Source organism: Hetaerina americana, unplaced genomic scaffold (assembly GCF_022747635.1).
Source record: "Hetaerina americana unplaced genomic scaffold, ioHetAmer1.1.p SCAF_33, whole genome shotgun sequence".
NCBI lineage: Eukaryota > Metazoa > Arthropoda > Insecta > Odonata > Calopterygidae > Hetaerina > Hetaerina americana.
The window spans coordinates 2,810,502-2,833,009 of record NW_027286908.1 but is presented as its reverse complement, the minus strand read 5'-3'; the positions used below and the strand labels follow the sequence as shown (position 1 = coordinate 2,833,009).

General features: G+C 39.3%; 1 protein-coding gene across 3 annotated transcripts in view; it reads right to left on the bottom strand.

Annotated features, from left to right (window-relative positions):
* LOC139691375 (rho GTPase-activating protein 15-like) overlaps positions 1-22,508 on the bottom strand; it is a 1,001,962-nt gene that overhangs the window by 765,274 nt on the left and 214,180 nt on the right. The gene's annotated exons all lie outside the window — the stretch shown is intronic.

The following is a 22,508-nucleotide window of genomic DNA, read 5'->3' as shown; positions in this document are numbered from 1 at the left end:
TCATTACGTAGCCAGCTGCGGAGGGGAGGGTGGTAGGGGCGGAACTCGCGTCCTTGAATCGAGCTACCCCGAGTCCCTCCCTTGCATAATATGACAGCCTCCCGCCGAGCATCCGCCCCGGCAAAGGAGGGTTGGGGAGGGGAGAGGGAACAGGGCGAACGAAGGACGGAAGATAGACGACAGTCGCAGGGCGCGCACGGTGGCACACACGTAAGCCCATGGGATAGGGTTCGAACCTGAGCAATGCACAACGTGTCCAAAGAGTCAAAAGAGCAGTATTCGTTTTGCTATGAGAAAATTAACAAACTAATCGTGATTATCATTGCCACGTCAATGTAACAGTTAAATCAAAACAGTAGCCATTTCCTTCGATTGTTGGAAGGGGCGTATAATACTTCAACTCTTTTGAAATAAGAACTGGTTATTCTATCGAATGCATAACTTCCTTATCTCAAATTATATAGGGTCCTCTTTTTCTCCGAAATTTGTTTCCTAGAAAACTCCAAATATCAAGGAATAAACGTTTCTTTTAAATTTGGTGCCATCTTCCATGGTTTTTGTAAAAATTCTCTATGGACCTAAGAGAGATGGAAGAACGGTACGGTACGTAGGCTAGAAAGGATAGACATAGAAAGAGAATATGATGTAGCTGAATGTAGCTTAGGTCCAGGCATTCTCGACGAAAAAAAGCCAGGGCATTAGGGAGATGAAACTAAATAAGGCCGTGAGGGTGGATAACATTCCCGCGGAACTATTGAATTGTTCAGGAAAATGTGGGAGGAAGAGGCTATATGGGCTGATCCGTAGTATCTATGAGGAAGGAATCTGGCCGGAAGACTTTTTGAGATCAGTGTTAGTTCCTATTCCGAAAACGGTAAATGCTACATCATGTGAGGACTATAGGACAATAAGTTTGATATCCCACGCAGTCAAAGTTGTTCTCAGGATCATAAATGAAAGGATAGAGAGTAGGGCAAATGATTACTCAGGGGATGATCAGATTGGGTTTAGGAAGGAGAGAGGTACGCGTGATGCCATTGCAGTAATGAGATTATTAATCGAGAGGAATTTAGAATAGCATTAGGAGGCATTTGCCTGTTTCGTAGATTTCGAAAAAGCGTTTGATAGAGTGAACTGGGGAAAACTAATGAGTATATTGAAGGAAATAGGAATAGAGTGGAGGGACAGGAGGCTAATCCGCAACCTGTACATGTCTCAGACTGCTCAGGTGCGAGTGGGGAACGGGGAGTCCAGATGGGCAGTGTTAGGAAGGGGTGTTCAACGCATACGTGGAGGGTATATTAAAGAGGCATGGGAAGAACTGGAGGTAGGAATGAAAGTGGGCGGAGAATTCGTAAAATCAGTTAGGTTTGCTGATGACCAAGCTTTTTTTGTCAGTCAGCGAAGGGATTGCAAGCATTACTGTGTGGATTGGAAATTTAGTTCGATAGATATGGGATGAGAATCAATATTAATAAAACAAAGTTTATGCGATTTTCCATAAAGACAAAGGCTAACCTTATTATTAAAACGGGAGAGAAAAAAACGAGAGCAGGTGGAACAGTGTACGTATCTCGAAAGTTTTCTTGACTAAAATGGTCAAAGTAGTAGGGACTTAAGGAAAAGAATTGCACGAGGTAAAGAAGCTTTCACAAAGAGGAGGGAGTTGATGACGGGGACGTTGAGTAAGGATGTTAAGAAAAGACTCGTAAAAACTTGGATATTGAGCGTAGTTATGTACGGCACGGAAACATGGTCATTACAGCAGGATAATAGGGGTAGATTGGAGGCTTTTGAATTACGGCTATGGACAAGGATGGAGATGGTAAAATGGACAGAAAAGAAAACAAATGAGTAAGTGCTGGGTATGGCTAGAAGAGGAGAGGGGATTGCTATGAGAAATCCTATGCTGAAAAGATAGATGCAGATCCTTTCCCTGACAATGGGATGTTGAAGATTGTAATAGAAGTATATGTATGGGTGGAAGAATTTTGGCAAGGGTGGAAATGGGTGGAAAAAAAGGCAAGCGAGAAAGGGAATTTATCATAACAACGTTTTACAAATCTAGCTCTCATCTACGCTGCACGCGATCCAATCGGTCATCAATCCAACTTCAAGAGGATCCCATGTACTTGAAGCATATTCTAAATGAAGCCTAACCAACGACAGATAACAATTCTCTTTGACCTTGTCATCACATTTACCAAGTACTCCTCAAATAAATACTAATTTTTTGTTAGCTCGTCCACATAGTACCCGTACGTTTCACCCAGGAGAGGCCCAAAATGAGTCTATATCTACAATTTCGGCGTGCCGGATTCAATAGCCGTTCAGAAGGGCATTGCTATTTTTCCGAAAATCATCACTACGCACTTTTTTATGTTTAGTTCCAATTTCCAAGTGTCGCACTAACGTTGTATAGCATTTATGTGATTTCATAAACCCGTTTTATCCTGATACGGCTCACGGAAAATATTTATCTCTATGATTCATAAAAAATCCCCTACGTTTTCTAAACGTTGCTACGAGAATCGAGATAGCATGACAGGAAGTATGCTTGAGGAATTAGAATTGAAAGTCCCTTTATTCTCAAATACACCAGGTAAGACCTGAAGAGACTTTTAGAAAGGTGTGGAGAACCTGAGATTTCTTACGAAACCACGGAATTTTTAATGGCATCAAATTATATCGGTGGATTCGGTCACTTTAGATAAAAATAAGAGTGCCTGCGATGCAGACATTGTCAGGAACAGTTTCAAGTATTCGTTCTACCGTCAAACGATACAAGGTAATCTATGAATATTTCAACCCTAGAGTCATAAAAAAGTAAATTAAAGTAAATACTATAATTGGATGAATTGTTCACGTGCGATAATTAATACATGACTGATATGAGAAAGAATTCGCTCAATTATTTTTGCATATTTGCTGAATTATATTAAATGCTCTCACTGACTAATATTTTTACATGTATGGCTAGTGCCCAAACACCCTTTGACACACGCCCTTAGGGCAGCTACCGGAGTAACGTTTACATCTACATACAATTCATCATTTCGATCGATTAAAAACGGCGAATATCAATTATCTCGTTCCTCAAAGCGACCTGTAAAACACTAGGGACGAATCCGAATAAACTGGCTTTAAATGTAATACATGTATGAATTTCAACTTTGCATACTGAAGAATATAAGCAAGTGGCAGGTGGTGCAGCCCTCATCAAAACCAGCATACCATGTATTGGCAAATTATAAGTACTTGAAAGCAGATGGATGGCTTAGAGAACAGTTGCATGTTTGTTTCAAGCGAAACGTCTTGGTTAACGTTTCCAACTTAACTCATAGGGAGAATAATGTAGTTCCACGTACAAATTACGAATAAAATCGAATCCATTCCACTGGATTCTGATGGATTTGCAAAGTAATCGAATAAGAAGATGCCACGGACGACGCGCCTTAATTTACCGAAAAGGCATCGTTTTCCTCAACTTCATATATTTTTCTTCAAAATAATATATTCCCAAGCCCCTTGACCCCAAATCAGCAAATCTGAAGGGATTGCCAGTCTATTACACCAAACAGATTATCCAGATCTGCTCGAATTCCATTGGATTGTCTTTAAACCCAAGCAAAGCTTTCTACTCTAAGTCTAATACATGTAGAATACATCTACATAATACACCGCAAGCCGCCGCAAGGGCGTGTGGCGGGGGGTTTTAGGTCACCAACCGTAAAAAGGAACAATGTCACATGCAAAACAACAACATGGAAAATTACACCCACAGCAGCGCACACACTCATGCAAAAATCCCTTCATCCAACACTCATGAAAACACATATACCGCAAACCAACAAAAAACTACACCCCATGATGCAGCACGAAAGCCATCCAACAACACGGAAGCCAGGACACAACAAGCAAGAATTTGAAACATCACTACCACATGAACATGCACCACAAAACACTCTATCCCCCGAGGAGACTGTAAAAGGCAGGGAATGCGACCCAACGTTGCAGGTAGCAGGAATTTTCCCCCGCGGAGAGGGACGAGGGATTGAAAGGGAGACTTAAAAACAGATGAACAGAACACTCATGAGGTCATTGGGAAAGAATGGGTCATGATAACAAAACTGGTGGTTAGTGAAAGAGAATGCATTGAAATAAAACTAATTATTCCCTAGACACTGAGGGTGACAAGTGGAGTTTTTGCTATCTATAACCCTGCAGTTGCTATCCCGTATTGTCCGTGGGAAGAAGGAGTACTTGAGTCGGCTAGTTGTGGTATCTATTTCCCGAATTTTATATGCTTGTTACACTTAGGAACGATAGCATTCAAGATTCCCGCGCGACTGAACACCTCGCAACAATGCCCCCCCTCTCGTCTGGATGACGTCACTTCTCGTTTAACAATGAACTGGGGTTACTTGGATTGGTTTCAAGCTTAAACGACGTGGATTGAATCAGATAAAAGTACAAGAACTTCTAACAGGATCATCGATTATCGACAGAGAATGGATCACTCGACCTTGTATTACATACTTGATCACAGGAGAGATCTATTTATAACATATCTTTGAATGGAGACATGTGGTTGATACAGGATAAGTCCCAAGATCAACTTGAAGAATCGAACCTGCCAATTAAATTCCATACTGATTTTTCTTGTGGTTAACGCCCTAGCTGGCATTACCCGAAGGTCGCGAGTTGAAATCCAATCTCGGCCAAGGGGTAATGTGTACCGCAGTCCAGCAATCATATGATGGTCGTAGCATATTCCAAGCCAGGGATCTAATGCAGCCATTCAATAATTTTAAACCGAAAGGTAAGGACCATATCAGAGATTCAAAACCTTCATTTTTCCTTTTTATCAAACCGCATTAAGAATACCTTCCACTTTTTTGGGTATTCATAGAAGAATTATCGTAGGGTTGGGAATCACTCAATGGAGCGAAGGGTAAATGACAGATTGAATCTCTTCCATATGTATCGGAAGGATGTCTCTTTAGCAGTGATGTTGAAAACGTACTATTTTCCCCCATCGTACAACAGTAGTAGAGATCATGTAAATGAAATTAGAGAGATTAAGTGTAAAATATATAGATTTAAGATGCCGATTTTCACAGGAACGATAAGGGATCAGAATAACTTCATCCGACTGCGCTAGGGAGGGAAAGTATTTTGGGTCAAAAGTAGTCTGCTATGTATTCACCCCCTGCCACACACCCTAGCGGTGGCTCGCAAGGTACTAAATAAACTAATTATATTAAATAATTTTTCGGGAATTTCAATTATTTTATCACATTATTACGAACATATAGTAACTAATATATAGAGACGTGTTTGATTAATAGTAAATTTAAATTAATTGAAGTAAAATGATTAAAACTATGAGATAAACTGCTACCTGGAATTTTAAATGTCTTTTGATTTAAAAAAGATTCTATAGCAGCGTTCGTGGGCCGCATTAAATGCAGAGGTGGGTCATATGCGGCCCATTAACCTCCCTCCTTACAAAATTAAAGAAACTAAATTATTAACAAATAATCTACGCAACAGAAGATATTTTTTCCTAGCAGTGTTCGTGACAAATAGTTCTTTTTTGAATTGTAAAAGCAAAATTCAAGACATTAATTCAATATTATGAAGAATTTCTGAGAATGAACATAGGTATACCATGAAAAATGAAGAAATAAAAAGGCAGACGAAGAACAAAGCAAGCAGAAGCCGATTGAAGACCAAGATTGGAGACTCAAAAGAGAAAAGGTAGTTGGGCATAATCTACGTACGTCCATCTTCATCTAAACGTTTTGAAACTACCACCAGGGTGTATGGCAGGGAGTGTTAGGTGGCTAGCACACTTGAGACATTTTTTATTCAATGTCAATCCGTGTCGTTTTACCCTCACATTGTCATAAGCGATATTTACTTCTTACTTTGAGCATGATTAGTACCCTAAATACTTGGCCCCTTAGACATTAGCGTCACTTAGCGTAACTCCTAGTTTGTTCTCGATCACCCAATGTTTACATTAGTGCGGGTTGGAGTTATACCTTTCTACGTAGGTTTTACCCTCGAATGATTCAATATTCACCTCCTAGATTATTTCTCACATGAATTTTTCATAATTTTAACGACTCTAACATAAAAAATACCATAAATACAGTAATCAACCCGAAGGTCGGTTTAGTAGGTGATGGTAGAGTTCACCCAGTACTAAGCCCAACGGCGTGTGAAATTCACACATCAGGGTAGGGGGGCCAGTTCCTTTCCCTGTGCCTGTTATGGTTTCCCAGGAAGATCTGGTACCCTAAAAATCACAGAGCTTGGGTGGAGCTGCAGGTGCCCAGAGTGCCTTGCCTGGGAATCGTACCCGGGACCCTCCGGTCAGCCGTCCAACGCTCTACCCCCTGGACTACCGCGACCCACGACTCTAACATTATCTATCCAATAATAATCTGTCACCTTCTTTACGTTTGCTACGAAGGGACAGATTTACTCAGTTAAATTATGAATTTTGGTCCTTCCGCATGGGGTTCCATATGCTCAAAGCGTATTCAAGTTTAGTTCTTATCAACTCGCAATAACAAACACCTGAACTTTCTCGATACGATATTTTACCCACGAGTTGTTCGATAGACCAAAAATCACTGTGCAATTTATTGAAGTCGGCGATGTGAATACGATACACCAAAGAGGCAACTCCACTGGCCTTTCACTCGTAGCCATGGATACCATGATCGGCGAAGGAATGAACACTTCAGCGAAGATGAGAGGACAGTTGGGATTCATATAAAAAATACGCACGGATTATTTCATCTAGCGGTTGAAAAGCATCCTGAAGTTGACATTAGGTTTCATTTGTTCAAGATGGATCTCACCAGACAATTTGGAGATAATAAATAATGATTTTATGTAAATTTTAAGTGACCAACTGTCTCAGACAGGGGCGTAGATAAATCTCCTTTCAAAGGAAGGTGGGGGTTGGACTGACCTAAAGCAAAAAAATTATCTTAAATTTTAAGTTTATCTATATGGACTGTCGAATGCACTGTTTACAACCAATGCAGTCAGCTATTCTTGATCTTGAAATAAACCTTAACTTGTACCATGTACCATTTTTTTAAATTTCGAAATGCGTTATATACATGTACTTCATATGATTGATGTGACAGATGCAATTACGAAGTTAATTATACGAGAAAATGAACGAAATATTAATATTAAAAAAAAGATTAGTCAAACCGCAGGTTTTGGATAAATCCACCGCTAGACGCAACAATCATTTTGCAAACGGGCTCATTTAAATCGCAATTTGATTTATTTGCATTTAGACTGAAAAATATTCAGTTTTATAGCAATATATAAAAATATGATAACAAAATAAACACTGATTAAAATATTACAAACTTACCTTACTGTTGCGGCTTCTCCCGCAGTTTCTTTGGAATTTACCATACACATACTAAAAATCCGTTTTATTTTCTAGAAATAAAAAAAAACTTTGCCTCGATTTTTTATTGAGGAGGGAAAGTCGGTAATGACTGATTTTAAAAACATAGGCTATTACATATGAAAAAAGTCACCCAAAAAGTTAAAAGGAAATCTCATTAAAAACAATTTATAAGTTTATACTGCATAAATGGATTAAATTCAAATTGAGGGACATTTTAGTGTCACAATCTGCCCTTTATTCAGTTATTATATATAATTATATATATATATATATATATATATATATATATATATATATAATTATCATTCATCGGCAAATGAAAGTTTAGAATGGTGATTCACCTATTTCACCTTGAAGGCAATGATGTTTAAACAAGAAGTTCTTAATCGGTTCCAAAGAAACTGCGGGAGATGCTGCAGCAGTAACCTTTCACGTAGTAATCCGCTATTATGCATTTCAATGCAACAATTTCAGAGTGTAAAAATCAGTCGCCTTGACCGGGATTCGACCCCGGATCAGAGTTTAAGAGGACGCCTCTAAAGCTTAACTGGCTCTAGCACTGGGCCGGACATCGAGGGATTCGGGTTCTAATCCCGGTCAAGGCGAATGATTTTTACCCTCTGAAATTATTGGATTCTTAACCAGTATTATTTCCCTATCCCCTCGACCTGGTCAGGCACACACACACGCACTGTGCTGTGACGACAGGGGATTTTAATAGAAGTTAAAGCTGTATTTTTCGAAAGGTACAGGTGCACCTGTAACCGTGAACTTTCGAGGCGCCGATATACTTCTCTTGTACACCAAGAAGATTACAAGTGAAAATTGTACGCGTGAGAAATTTTAGTATTCATTAATTAAAGAGATTGAAATTATACAATTTTTAAGGTTTTTTATTTCACTAAATATCACACACTACGTGAAATTTGACGGATAAAATCATTTCACTGCAATGCGTTGGAAAATTGGTTAGATTTCAGTCAGAATGCATCCATATTAACCAGTGTTCAAAATATCTGGTGTATGTAACAGATGGACAAGTCAAAACATCAGACCCTATACAAAACCAACTGCAGAAATATTCGAATGCAATATGCAAATACGCCGCACTTATTTTACCAAAAATAAATTTCATCAGCAACTTATTTTACGCCCTACTTTTCAACAAACATCTCCTCTTGATATGAATTGAGCGGTTTGAAGAGAAAGAAATGGCTAAGCAATAAATCCTCTGACATTCTTGTCCAATCAAAATATTTTCGTAATCCTCCTCCATTAATATAATCGTATCCATGGAGAGAAGTTTCAGAAAGTAGATACCTGTACGTAATGCGTATGGGAACGGAGATGGGTCGAAAGAGAATTGCATTTCAAGGGTTTTCAACGGGTTTCCCTAATGAAATTATCTCCATCGTGAGTCTGAGATAACGAAGCAATCCATCACGAAGGATATCCCAAACCCCTAACCGGAAGCGATTCAATTTTACGGTTAGATAATCAGAAAACTAAATCCCTCTACGTAACTTCTCCTCTACCGCATCATTCTTAAAAACTGCTGTTTACTGAGATATCTGGTCCTCTCCCGGGGAGAATATTCACCCACATACACCAAATCTGAGTTTATAGGTCCACCTTTTCTTAGCTCTCAAACTAATCGTTCTGCGAACGGATGAGATGATTAAAAATATAGATTATAGGAAAAAATGAAAGAATGTAAACACAGAGTTAAGCAAAAAAAAGTACAAATAGTTTAGTAATACATTGAGGCGGGTAACAAATAAAGCAAAATAAGCATGGTGGAAGACGCAAAGCGAGGATATGGAACGAAAGCAGAGGAAGGATGAAATTGGTCCTCTACACAAGAAGGTTAAAACAATATCGACAAGTAAGAGGAGATCTATGCTAACAGTCAGATATAAGGCGGGTAAGATAATAGTTGACACAGGAAAGATCAAGGAGAGAAGGAAGGAATATATAGAAGAACTGTATAGTAAAGAACTCAGAACAACAAAGTTAGATGTTGTAAAAGAAAATGACGTAGAGGAAGACAGCTTAGGTCCAGGCATACTAGACAATGAGATAGAAAGGGCATTAAGGGAGATGAAACTAAATAAGGCCGTGGGGGTGGATAACATTCCCGCGGAACTTTAAAAATGCTTAGCAAAATGTGGGAGGAAGAGTTGTGAGTGTTATGGGCTGATCCATAGTATTTATGAGGAGGGAATCTGGCCGGAAGACTTCGCGAGATCAGTTTTAGTTCCTATTCCGAAAAAGGTAAAGGCCACATCATGTGAGGACTACAGGACAATGAGTTAGATATCCCACGCAGCTAAAGTTGTTCTCAGGATCATCAACAAAAGGATTAAGAGCAGGGAAAATGATTACTTAGGGGATGATGAGTGTCAGTTCGGGAAGGGGAGAGGTACGCGCGATGTCATTGCAGTAATGCGATCACTAATGAAAGATGTTGAACATGTATCGTTGCCCCTATTTTATTATGGCATGAGATATCATGTAAATAAAATGAGGAAGATTAAGTTTAGAACATATAGATTTAACTTGTAATGTTCACCACGAACAATAGGGATCAGAATAACGTTATCCGACCATGCTGGGGTGGGGGAAAAGTATTTTGGGTCAAAAAGAGTCTAGTGCGCAATCACACCCTGCCACACACCCCAGCGGTGGCTTGCAAGGTACTATGTAAATAATTGAATGAAAGTAAATGGAAACTTAGACATTGCGAAAATGTTGTTCGTGACTTGTTTAGGAGGACTCGGGAAGTATAATTCCATTTTACACACAGCTGAGGCAATTTTTTTCTCACCAACTCAACACTGCGAATGAGATCAGTAGCCCCGGATAGGGCTACTGGCGTAAATCTTCCCTCGTGGTACCGTGCAAGCAGTTGTCAGGAGGGGTGAATTTCCAGAGAGGGAGCTATAACGCGAAATAAAAAAAGAATCGCAATACCTGACTAGCGGGGAAGAGTTTAGTTTCCTGGTTCTATGAACTCACCCACCGCGTTTGCAGGTGTCACTTACCCCTTAGCATTGCGGGAGGGGACGATTTGACGATATGGTGGAGGGAGGGGATCTGTTTTCAGGTTGCGAGGAGTCGGCGGAGGTCGCCTGGGTAACGAATCGATAATTGGGAGGGGCGAGCGTTTGGAATGAGTTACAGAAGGGAAGAAAGCAAAAGAATCCGAAGAACAAAAAATAAAAGACATTCGGAGACTGACGACCGCGGGAACGACGAACAGCAACACTCCCACCACCTTCCCTTCCTCTCCAGGGCGTAAGACCTTGTCCCTGATTTTTCCTTTTACGTCATTATACCCTACCCCATCTCCCTAAGGGTTTTCCCAGGGGTTGTGGAGGCCCACTTACGGGAGTTGATCGCCCCGGCAACTGCGCACAGTTCTGTTGGCTCCATTTCTGACTATAACAGGGTCCCGGTCCGCTTGCTAATAATGACAGGGACCCAACAGTACCTTCACAGACGGCAATAATCGCCACCACCATCTTCGATGGTAATAATTGACGGCAATAATGCCACGAGAGTAGACTCGGGTAGTAACCATGGATACGCGATGTATTTTTGGGTATTTTTGTTCAATGTATAAGGTTGGAGGCTAAAAATTATTGGAAAATGTGGTGACCAGAGAGATAAATTAATGTCATTTTGTTAATGGTATTGTTCCAGTCCGTTTGGTGACAATGAAGTTGTTTCAACAATATACGTGCCATCTGAATAATTCTAAATGATTCCAAGCTCTAGAAAAATCTATGCTTGATTTGCATCATTATCGCATGAATCTGCATGAAAAATACTAATATCCCTTTTGTATACATATGTATATACTACCTTGATCAAAAAGTTCCCGGAATAACCACCGTGTGCCGCTACCATCGTTCCGATTTGAGTTCTGTTTTTTTTGTTAAATTGGTACATCTGTTGTTGATATTCCCTTTAAATCTTAGTGTCATAACTTGACATTTGCAAAAGTTACGTAGCCAAGAGTACATCTATCTCTGTGTGTGTTGGCGATTTTTTACAATTTCAGAAATGGATTTAAATTTGCAACAACGAACTTGTATTAAATTTTGCGTAAAAAACGGATTTAGTGGCGCACGGACGTTGGAAATGTTGGAAAAGTGTTTCGGCAACGATTCTCTAAAAAAAACGGTCGTTTACCAGTGGCACGAGCGGTTCAGAAGTGGTCGTGAGTCAATCGAAGATGATGAACGCAGTGGCAGACCATCGACATCGAAAGTCGGTGAAAAAATTGATAAAGTAAAAGAAATGTTGGTCAATAACCGCAAATTAACCATCAGAGAAATAGCGGAGGACTTGAACATTGCCTATGGATCCGCCCAAGACATTGTGGTTAATGATTTGGGTTTCCGTCGTGTAGCAGCAAAAGACCTCAATTTCATGCAAAAAAGAGACCGTGTTGACGTCGCAAAAGACATGATTTGCGAGGCTGAATCCGATCCCACATTCATCAAAAGGATCATTACTGGAGACGAGACGTGGGTTTATGAGTACGACACGCAATCCAGACATCAGGCAAGTGAATGGCGTTCACCAAATGAGCCGAGACCAAAAAAACCACGTCGTTTTCAGTCAAAAAAGAAGGCAATGCTGACGGTTTTCATGGATTACAACGGTGTAGTGCATCATGAATTTTTGCCAGAAGGCCAGACAGTAAACAAAGAGTATTATTTGGGCGTTATGAGACGTTTGCGTGAAGCAATTCGCCGAAAGAGACCAGAAATGTGGGCAGAAAACTCGTGGATTTTGCACCATGATAACGCACCGTCGCACAGTGCTATCATTATTCGTAATTTTTTGACGAAAAATGCAACAAATACCATCCAACAGCCACCGAATTCACCTGATTTGGCTCCCTGTGACTTCTTTCTGTTCAATCGAGTTAAAAAACCATTACGGGGAACGCGTTTTAGCAGCCGAGAGGAAGTAATGGAAAAATCGCAGGAAGCACTGATGGACATACCGAAAACCGAATATAAAAAATGTTTTGAGGATTGGATCAAGCGCTGGCATAAGTGTGTTGCAGTCGATGGGGATTACTTTGAAGGGGACAATATAGATTTAGATGAATAAACTTGTATTTTTAATTTTCTGAATAAATTCCGGGAAATTTTTGATCAAGGTAGTATACACATATGTATTAACATACGTACATGTTTTTATGTACGAGTATAGTTACACATAAAACGAGAGACGGTAAATTTTTGCAGACATTCCAAGGTCTGAGAGCATATTTTTAAAATAACAAGCAATATTTCACGATTTCGCAAAATGAAAACAAATTGTTAATTAGCCGCGGTTGTTTCATTTCGCCACCTCGACTGGTGGAATTGGGGCGGGCAAATAAATCTTCGAGTTAGGATTAAAAAGAACAAGAACTAAAACGGTGGCAGATAAATAATCTTTCAAAAAATATTCAGGCGTGTACGTTGCATATGAGGAGACTAAAACTAAGTCCCTTCCACCATTATATCAAAACTCCTATCCATTATATCATACCTCCACAGTTTCGGCCCCATTTGGAAACATAAACAAAACGAAGACGCATCGCCGAGGAGAAAAATTACATGCAACGCATGTGTGTGTATGTAGAAAGTGAATTAGCGATGTTACTCTTCGCCTCCTAGGTCACACCTGCAGTATGTAGCCAGTACCCTGGCATCCTCGTGTGAGGGTTTTAATGGAAGAGCTAAATAACGTACAGCGTACGTGCGGGTGGTGATTCATAGGAGTTTATAACAGAGATAGTAGTAGAATAAATTTAATGGAAGATTTCTGGAGGGATACCCTCGAAAAAGTTAGAATTAATTTTTAAATTTTATCACCTCAGTAAATTTGAGACGGAACAGTTTTCTGAAGATGTGCAGCTAATGTTAAAAATCCCAAATTGCAAATCCCTGCGACATTAGGGAGACCATTTCTTCCCGAAGTGGTCCATGATACCCGGTCGGGTGAAAGAAAAGAGGGAATCTTCCCCAACATTCCTGTGTATGTCTTTTATTCCTTTCACTTTTCCTAGTATCTACTTCCATGTGATTATATATATATATATATATATATATATATATATATATACACATATTATATATATACATATTATAAAAATACATATGATATACATTTTATATATCACATATTTTATATATATTTCCAAGTAGAAATATATATGTATTTATATTTTTAACCATAAACACAATAACCAACCCGAAGATCGGTTTGGTAGGTTTACATATATATATATATATATATATATATATATATATATGTATATATATATATATTTATTTATTTATTTATTTATTTATTTATACATTTATATATATATATATATATATATATATATATATATATATATATATATATATATATATATATATATATATATATATATATATATATGCTTTCGTAGACGTAACACGGAAGTGCCGAATAGTACAATACACAGTAACACACAATATAGAAACACAAAATAAGAAAAACACTCACAAGTTATTTCTTGATATTTCGACGGAAACACTCCGTCTTCATCTGAAGATATAGAAGTAATCATTTGTCATTTATTACCTTTAATAACCATTTCTCTTAAAAAAAAAATATATATATATATATATATATATATATATATATATATATATATATATAAGAGAAATGGTCACAAATTAATCGGTACTTCTTCAGGCGAATAGAGTTATTAAAGGTAATAATTGCCCATCAATTTCTTACACTTGAGAAGAACACGGAGAAAATGCAATCACGTCGCATTGGTATGTATTTGGCCACGACTTAAAATTTCCTTCGTAAAAATAGTGATTTCATACCATAATTACAATTATCAATCACCTAGAACATTCTCGAAAGTATTGGTTTTTCATCGTAAAAACGTTTTTCAAAAGAATGAGCGCTCAAACTAAAGTTGCACAGTAATAACATTGCACACCCACTAAAACAAATCTTAGACTGCGCTTATAGCTTACTTTATTTTTTTTCATTTTGCACCTCGACCGCTATGGCGCTGGTATACATTTATTGTGAAATTTTGTCCATTCTTCAAATCGCTAAAACTCGTGATAATTATTCGAGAAATTTTGGCTCACTGCCATGATATAAATATACTAATGAAAAAACAAGAAACAATGAAATAAATTGAGATTATTTTCCGCAGTTGCCAACACCTAGACAGTTGGAAATGGACGGGCAGGGAAACAAAGGAACGCCATCGCCACGCATCGCGGGCGGTCCGCTATCTTTTTCGTCGCCAAGGTTGCGCTTCCTCCGATCGCTCCCTGAGCAACACTGGTTTACTTTCCGTCACACTTCACGGCCTTTCTCAATCGAAAATGCGGCAAAGGGACTGTTTTCTTCTCTGAAGTTGTTTTCCAGTTCAATGATAAGTGTCGTTAGTGTGTTCATAAGAAAACCTTTCTCCTCCTTGAATTTCTCGTCTTGGTTTAACTTTCATTCGACCAGCAACCACTTTCCCTTCTTCGACCCTTCCCGCAATCCTGCCTAGCTGTTTATAGAATCCCTGTATCCAGGTTTGTATGAAATATATTTTCTTTGGTACATGTATGATAAAAAAATTATATCCTCTAATCAATACGTTGCCCATTTGATTTTTGGGCAACAGAACTTTTCATTCCATGGATATTGATTTTTATCTTGTTTACGATCTCATGTGGACAAAAAAATTAGGATTTATTGGAAGCGAATTCGGTAAATATGATGAAGAGGTCACAGAGAAAGGTAATCTGTCGTTGGTTAGGCCTCATTTAGAATATGTTGCAAGTAGATGGGATCCTCACGAAGTTGCATTAAACGCCGATTTGGATTGCGTTCAGCGTGAAGGAGCTACATTTGTAAAACTTTGTTATGATAATCTTAGCAGCGTATCCAAAATATTATAGAATCTAGACTATGAATCACTCAATGCTGTGAAGGTTAAATTATAGATTGAAGCTCTTGCATGAATTGGAAAGGGATCTCTATAGCAATGGTGATGTCGAAAATGTATTATTATCCCCATCGTACTGCAGTGGGCGACGAGATCTCGTTAGTAAAATTAGAGAGATATAGTGTAGAACAGACAGATTAAAAATGCCATTTTTCCCACGACAGAATAACGTTCATCTGACAAAGGTCATTTGACAAAGCTGCTGTGTCCTCTGGATTACGGATATGACGGTAAATCACTGAATCGTCGGCATATAAACGTACCTTACTAGTGACTACGGAGTCTATGTCGTTAACGTAAAGTAGGAATAAAAGAGGTCCGATTAGACTTCCCTAGGGAACACCTGAAGTAACTTCTACTGCATTTGAGCTAACTCCATCTATCACTACTCTATGAATCCGACCATTCAAAAAGTCTTTGATCCAACTGCGGATATTTTTATCCATGCCGTATGCTTCTAGCTTTGCGAGTAGTTTACTTTGAGGTACTTTGTCGAAGGCTTTTTTTAAAACCTAGAAAAATCGTGTCCACTTGAACATTGCTCTCTCGCGAAATAAGAATATCATGAACAAAAAGCGCAATTTGTGTCTCGTAGGATCTACCTTTTTGGAAACCGTGGTGATTTTTCATTAATAACTTCTGATTATCGAGGTGTCTCAAGATCGAACTGGCAACGATATGTTCCATAACCTTGCACTAAATAAATGTGAGGGAAATAGGTCTGTAATTGCTCGGTTCCTCCTTGTCTCCGTTTTTAAATATTGGTGTTACGTTAGCATCTGACGATATGATATTGAAGATACTGTGAATTAGGACATCATAATCGATGTATCGAATCGAACGATATTGCCTTCATACGAAAGGGTCGGTATTTCTCATTATGTTCGACATGTTCGATATTTCTCCACAAATGTACCCAAAACTTAAACGTCACGTCGATGTATTTTCTCCCCTCCATATATTGAATGCGGGGCTATGCGACTGTTTGGTCGTTGGTCGCCGGCAGTCAACGAGCGCACGATGTTCTCCCTTATTTCACACTGCGCACACATTCGCCCCCACTCGTGACATCCTCGGCTGACCTTTTTCTCCTCTTGGTAAAAAAAAATGAACTCTCCATTCCGTATTCTAGACGCGTTCGAATCCAATGCAAACCGCAAGACCTGATTCGGTCGGACACGACGACCTTGGCAGAGTCCAATTGGAAGAGTTCATTGCCTCGCACGCAGTAGGTATATTGTGTCCTTTGAATCCGTCCCCCACACCCTCCCGATAAGCTCTCCGTTATTGGGGCGATGGGGAGACGTAACCAAGGTTTCGAATGTGGGCAACATTCAATGAACGGCTCTCCAAACTTAAGGAAACAAGTTTGTTTTCCTCTCTCTCTCTCTCTTCCTGTCTATTTTTTATTTAGATATACCCTCCTGTTAGAACGATCTCAGACGCTCACACACGCTTACTCCGATAAACGGATTGATTACCTATTCCCAAAACAAAAGACACGGACACAAGCGAAGGAAACGTAAACAATATAATGAAAAACGCTGCCATGGTGACGAGACAACAGGTGGAGTGTCAAAATAGCCCTAACGACGGAATTCCACGTGGCATTGTTTGCTGAAGGGAAGAGAGAGAGAGGTGTCGTCAAGTGGCGACAATGAGACGGTGCGAAGGGAGTTCATCCAATCAGAGGAAAGGATTGACAACGAATCGAACGCATTTAAAGAGACCTTGCACTCTGATTGGCCAGACCACAACACACACACACACACACCGTAGCGTACAAATGTGGAATTCAACAACCCAATCGGATTATGTATTGAAGAATATTATTGTGCTTACTACTTAACAAACCTCCTATTACCGCGAAGCGTCCAAGGTTATACGAAAATTTATATTAACAAAGGAGCAACTAATAATAAAATGTATGAAATATATATCATCATTTAATATTTTTATCACGTTAACTGTATGAATGAGCTTACAAACAATGATAAGCGAATCAGAAAACCATTGTGATAGTTAAGATATGAAAATCAACCGCGTAAATACTTGACCTTGAAACACAAAGACGTGACAGCGAGAATCTACGCTATTAGATCAAGAATCAATGTTTTTAAGTCCGTTTCGGAATAAAAATCATGACCGCCATTTTGTCTTCGACTTCGACAAACAAATCTTTTCATTTTCACTTTCGCTACACTCTAGACATTCATCAGTATCTTTTTTCTCTTGCAACATTTCATTCTACTGATAAACATTTATTTATTTAACAAAATTATAGACATATTAAGCTGATTCCATGGTAATAATACTGAACAAACAATGACGTATTAGTTCATCCATTGTTGCACAAAACGTTTCTTCCGTCGCTGTGTTCGACCTGATAAACAAACAAATGCTCTTCATTTCCCAACAGATCAAAGAGAAACGCTATCTTTCGCTGGTTAGGCCTCATTAATATAGAATATGCTGCTAGTATATATGGGATCCTCACGAAGTTGGATTGATTGCCGAAATGGATCGCGTGCAGCATGGGGGAGCTACATTTGTAAAAACGTTGTCTTGATAAACTAAGTAGCTTATCAAAATTATTAGAGTAGCTTGGCTGAGAATCACTCAATTGAGCGAATGTTTAACGACAGATTAAATCTCTTGCATAAACTGGAAAAGGGTCTCTTTAGCAATGGTGATGTCGAAAATGTATTTTTACCCCATCGTACTACGGTAGGCGAGATTTCTTGAGTAAAATTACAGAGATTAAGTTTAGAACAGATAAATTTAAGATATCATTTTTTCCACGGGCGATAAGGGATCAGAATAACGCTCTCCGACCGCGGTAGGAGTAAAAATATTCGTGTCAAAATTAGTCAACTGTGTGTTCACCCCCTGCCACACACCATAGCTGTGGCTTGAAGGGTACTAAAATATCGAAATATAAAAATATCGAATAAAACGGAGATGATAGCCGACCCCGATCCAATAGACTTCAAAAGAGACTCCATTCATCCCGAAATCTCAACACTATACCACCACATTTGCGATGTTTCCCAACAATTCTGACGTGAGCAAGATGAAACTTGAAATATTCCTCTGCCAAATGGGTAATGTTTCATTTTGAAAATCCACACTTTTTTATACTTTTTTTATCATTTCCGAGAGTGTATTTAAATTCTAGCACTCACTGGATTAGGATTTCCAAGCCCCTGGCGTTTAAGGGAAGATCCCTTTCCAAAAATAAAAATGATTAAAGAAAGATTCCCTTTTTCTCTCACTAAATCTCGCCTTAGCTTGGTCGAAGAAAAAGGAAACTGAGGGTATTAAGGAATGAGATACATCGGGATCCATTATATCCATTGCCGTTTATTTTGAGATCAGAATCTACCAACAAAGAGAAAGAAAGGGATTCGAAAGATGAATGACCAGATTACGCAAACGACAGCTACACTTATCATTTATTAATATAATTTTTTTTTACTTTTTTTTTAAATTTCATGGCACATTAATAAATACCAAATTTTTCGGTGGAGTGGTCAGGCCCGTCCCCAGTATATTTTACGACCCTGCCCCTCAAACATACCCTAATACCCTGTGCCTCAAAAAAAAAACCGAACGTTAATGGAGCAATAAGGAAAGATATAAAAGGATCCTAGATTCCTCGTACACTTCCGCTGAGTCTTTATTGCTCTCGACGTTTCGCACACATTTCAGTATACACTTTACAGATAAGGGACCGTTCAGTTCGGTTCAGTTTCAGACTATGATCTGACTATGCATCCCGAATTGAGTTAGAAGCGATATAAAAAAAACATTACTGAACTGATATTCGGATCCCGATTTAAAGGAGTAGCACGCAACGCGTGCAAAACGTCACTTACAAAAACGCTGGACCAACGGAAAGGAAGTACCCGGAGATTATAGAATTGGCATTAAAATTGATCGGTGTTATACGAATATATACTAACTTGACTCGAAATATCATACTTTAATCTCTCTTTACTTTCTGCTTCCCATAATATCAATTCAACGTTTCTATAAAAAATCTCGGGAAATGTTGCAGAAAAATACATTTTTTTCAGATTTTGCTACAATACCTCAAATTTCTTTAAAGTACATCTTTCGAGCGTCGCAACACCTTTGCCAGCGGCTTTACCACGACTCGAAGGCTCTCTTGTGGGACAAATGACCTTAAGGGTACGCGTGCAAGCTTCTTTGATGGCACTCAAGGTTCCACTGTGGTGTCCCTAGAAGGAAGATTTCATTTTGGGAATAGGAAATAGTTTGCTGGTCCCAAGTCGCGACTGTAATGGAGTTGGGGAATCATCACGATGCCGTTTCAGAAGGTCTTCGCCAGCAGACACTTGATTCTGCTCTTGGTCGCCGAATTTTCGGTAATAATGGAGTCCACCGTCATCTTACCAATTCCAATACGATTTGCAAACATTAGCACACATAACTGACGGTCTGAATTTAACACTCACGCACATATTGCACGTTGTGGTCGGTTCTTGACCTCGGCGGTCGTCCTTCACCCTCTCTCAGCCATCTCTGAAGCGCTTGTGCAGCTTAAAAACTGCAGTTTGTGACATTCTTTCATCCTTGAACACTAGGTGAATTACGCCCAACTTCTCCGGACCTGATTTCCCCAGTCCAGCATAAACTTTAATGGCGCACCACCATTCGCTGCATTTTACGCTGGCACCGAGTCCCTCGATAGAAATATCCACTAAACAAGCAATGTAGCCTGAACAAATACTCGCAGGCGATTGGCGCGTGTTAAATGTCAGCTCCTCTACGAACGAACCTGCGCGGTGCGACGTACAGTCACGTCAGAAAGAAATTGTTCTCCATATTTTTTATACACATCTTGTATCATAAATTTTCCTCTACTTCTCTTTCCTAACATTTTCCCCTCTATTATCAGAGTCTACCGAATATTTAAGTATCCGTGTCTACCTGTCCTGTCTTCTTCAAATTCCTCCCAACTGTCACCTCTCTTGCCTTTTCATCTTGCCTAGAACATCTTCGTTTGATCTCTTTACCGTAAATTTAATGATCTCCGTTCTTCTCTACCCCCCAAATTTCAAAGGTATCCACAATCTAGGCTTGTCCTCAACGACCAAGTTTCTGAGCCAAACAAACCTACGCTCAATGTATTAGAGCGTATTACTAGTCTTTTCTGTACGTCTTTACTTAACTTACCGGTTATCTAGTCGTGCCTTCTCCTAAACAATTCACTCGCCGACGACATTCTAGTTTTAATGCTCCCTCCCCGATGTGATTCTATTAAGAAAACTATTAACGGCAAATGCTATTGCAACAAGACAGCGAGTACAGAAGTACAACTTCAAAAGGTGGGCAAAAAAGAAGGAACGTATGCGGGGCAATTATGTGAAGAGGGTGGAGAGAAGTATGTACAAACATACCCAGGCACGATAGTTCAGAGGAGACTGCATTGAAGAGACAGACAAAGGTAAAGAAGATCCTGAGGAAGGACCAAGGGTGAAATAAAAGAATGAGGAGCCGTAAAAGGTCAGCGCGCAGAGCTGCGAAGGTCTTGAGGACATAGCATGTAAGAGGATTGATTGGACGGTTGCTATACGTCAATCATAGGATTGATAACCTCTGATGACGATTGCACATAAAAATACCTACAATCGCAGCACAACTAAAAAAAATAAACGTCCGATCCCCGTCTAGAGACAGTAATCGGAGGAAAGATGAGCTATTTTAACTACAATGGAGCCCTCGACGGTCCCTTGTCACGATTAAAACAAATGAATCACTAAAAAAACGATGGGTAAAATTGTTTTTTCAGCAAATCATTCCATATATCACTTAGAAAAATGTTAGTCCTTGGTAATATGAGCGGGAATAAATGTAATTCTACGACCAAACCTGATTTCGACAATTTCATCCCATTTTGAGATAGGTTTTCGTCCGTAGGCATGCATTCAACAGGAATTAATTGCGACTTACCTGAAAAGAGAGAAGAAAAAATGTTGTAGGTCACATAAACAGAAATACAGACAATAATTTTGATACATAAAAATAAATTACTCTTAGAATGACCTCTCTTTGATAAATAATATCAAACAGAGAATATATGAAATACACATAAGGCCAGAGCCAGATTGACGAAGGATCGGACCACATGTTTGACCACTCTTACCCAAATGTTGACCTCTGCATTCCTAATAACCTACTGCCAAATGAGGCAATGCCGCCTTCGGGAGTGTGGTAACGCCTGTTGAAACCGTTAGCTTTTTTTAAGGTAATCTACCAGTTAAGGTAGGTTTTTGGATGGACACAACTACCAAACAAACATTTTATTACTCCCAACAAAACACAAAATCCATCATCTTACTCTATATCAGGTCCCTCTTCATCTCTGAGTACTTTCTTCCTCCCTTCATCCCGTCCAACATCCCTATCCTGTTCCTTCCCTTTCCTCGTTTGCCCAACATTCTCCCCTCTATTACAGTCTTCAACATCCCACTGCCGGTCAATACCCCCTTCATCCACTTTTCCTGCCTCCATAGGATTTCTCCCAACAAACCCCTCTCCTCGCCCACCATACCAAGTACTTGCTCATTTGTTTTCTTCTCTGTCCATTTCACCTTCTCCATTCTTCTCCACACCCACATTTCAAAAGCCTCCAATCTACGTCTATCCTCCTGCTTCAATGACCACGTTTCCGCTAACCATACAGATTTTCTTTTCAGCGTAACATATCCTAGGCTTAGCATAGTACTTGGTGAGACAGTAACTTGAGTTAACTCTGCTCGTCACGATGTGCGGTCAAATTCTAAGGTCAACCCATATTTTGCCATCGAAACTGGGGTTAGATTTAAGATGCTGGCAAGCTTAATATACGTAGGCATTCTTTAAACAATAAAATACCAACAGTTGGCTACAACATACAGTGTATAGGGTTCGTAAATTTGCCGCTAGGGTGAGAACCGTTTTCGATACTTAAAAATGGCGTCGTTTTGCTCACAAGAACTGAGTGTGATACACATCGATTCCTTCACCTACATCGTTTAA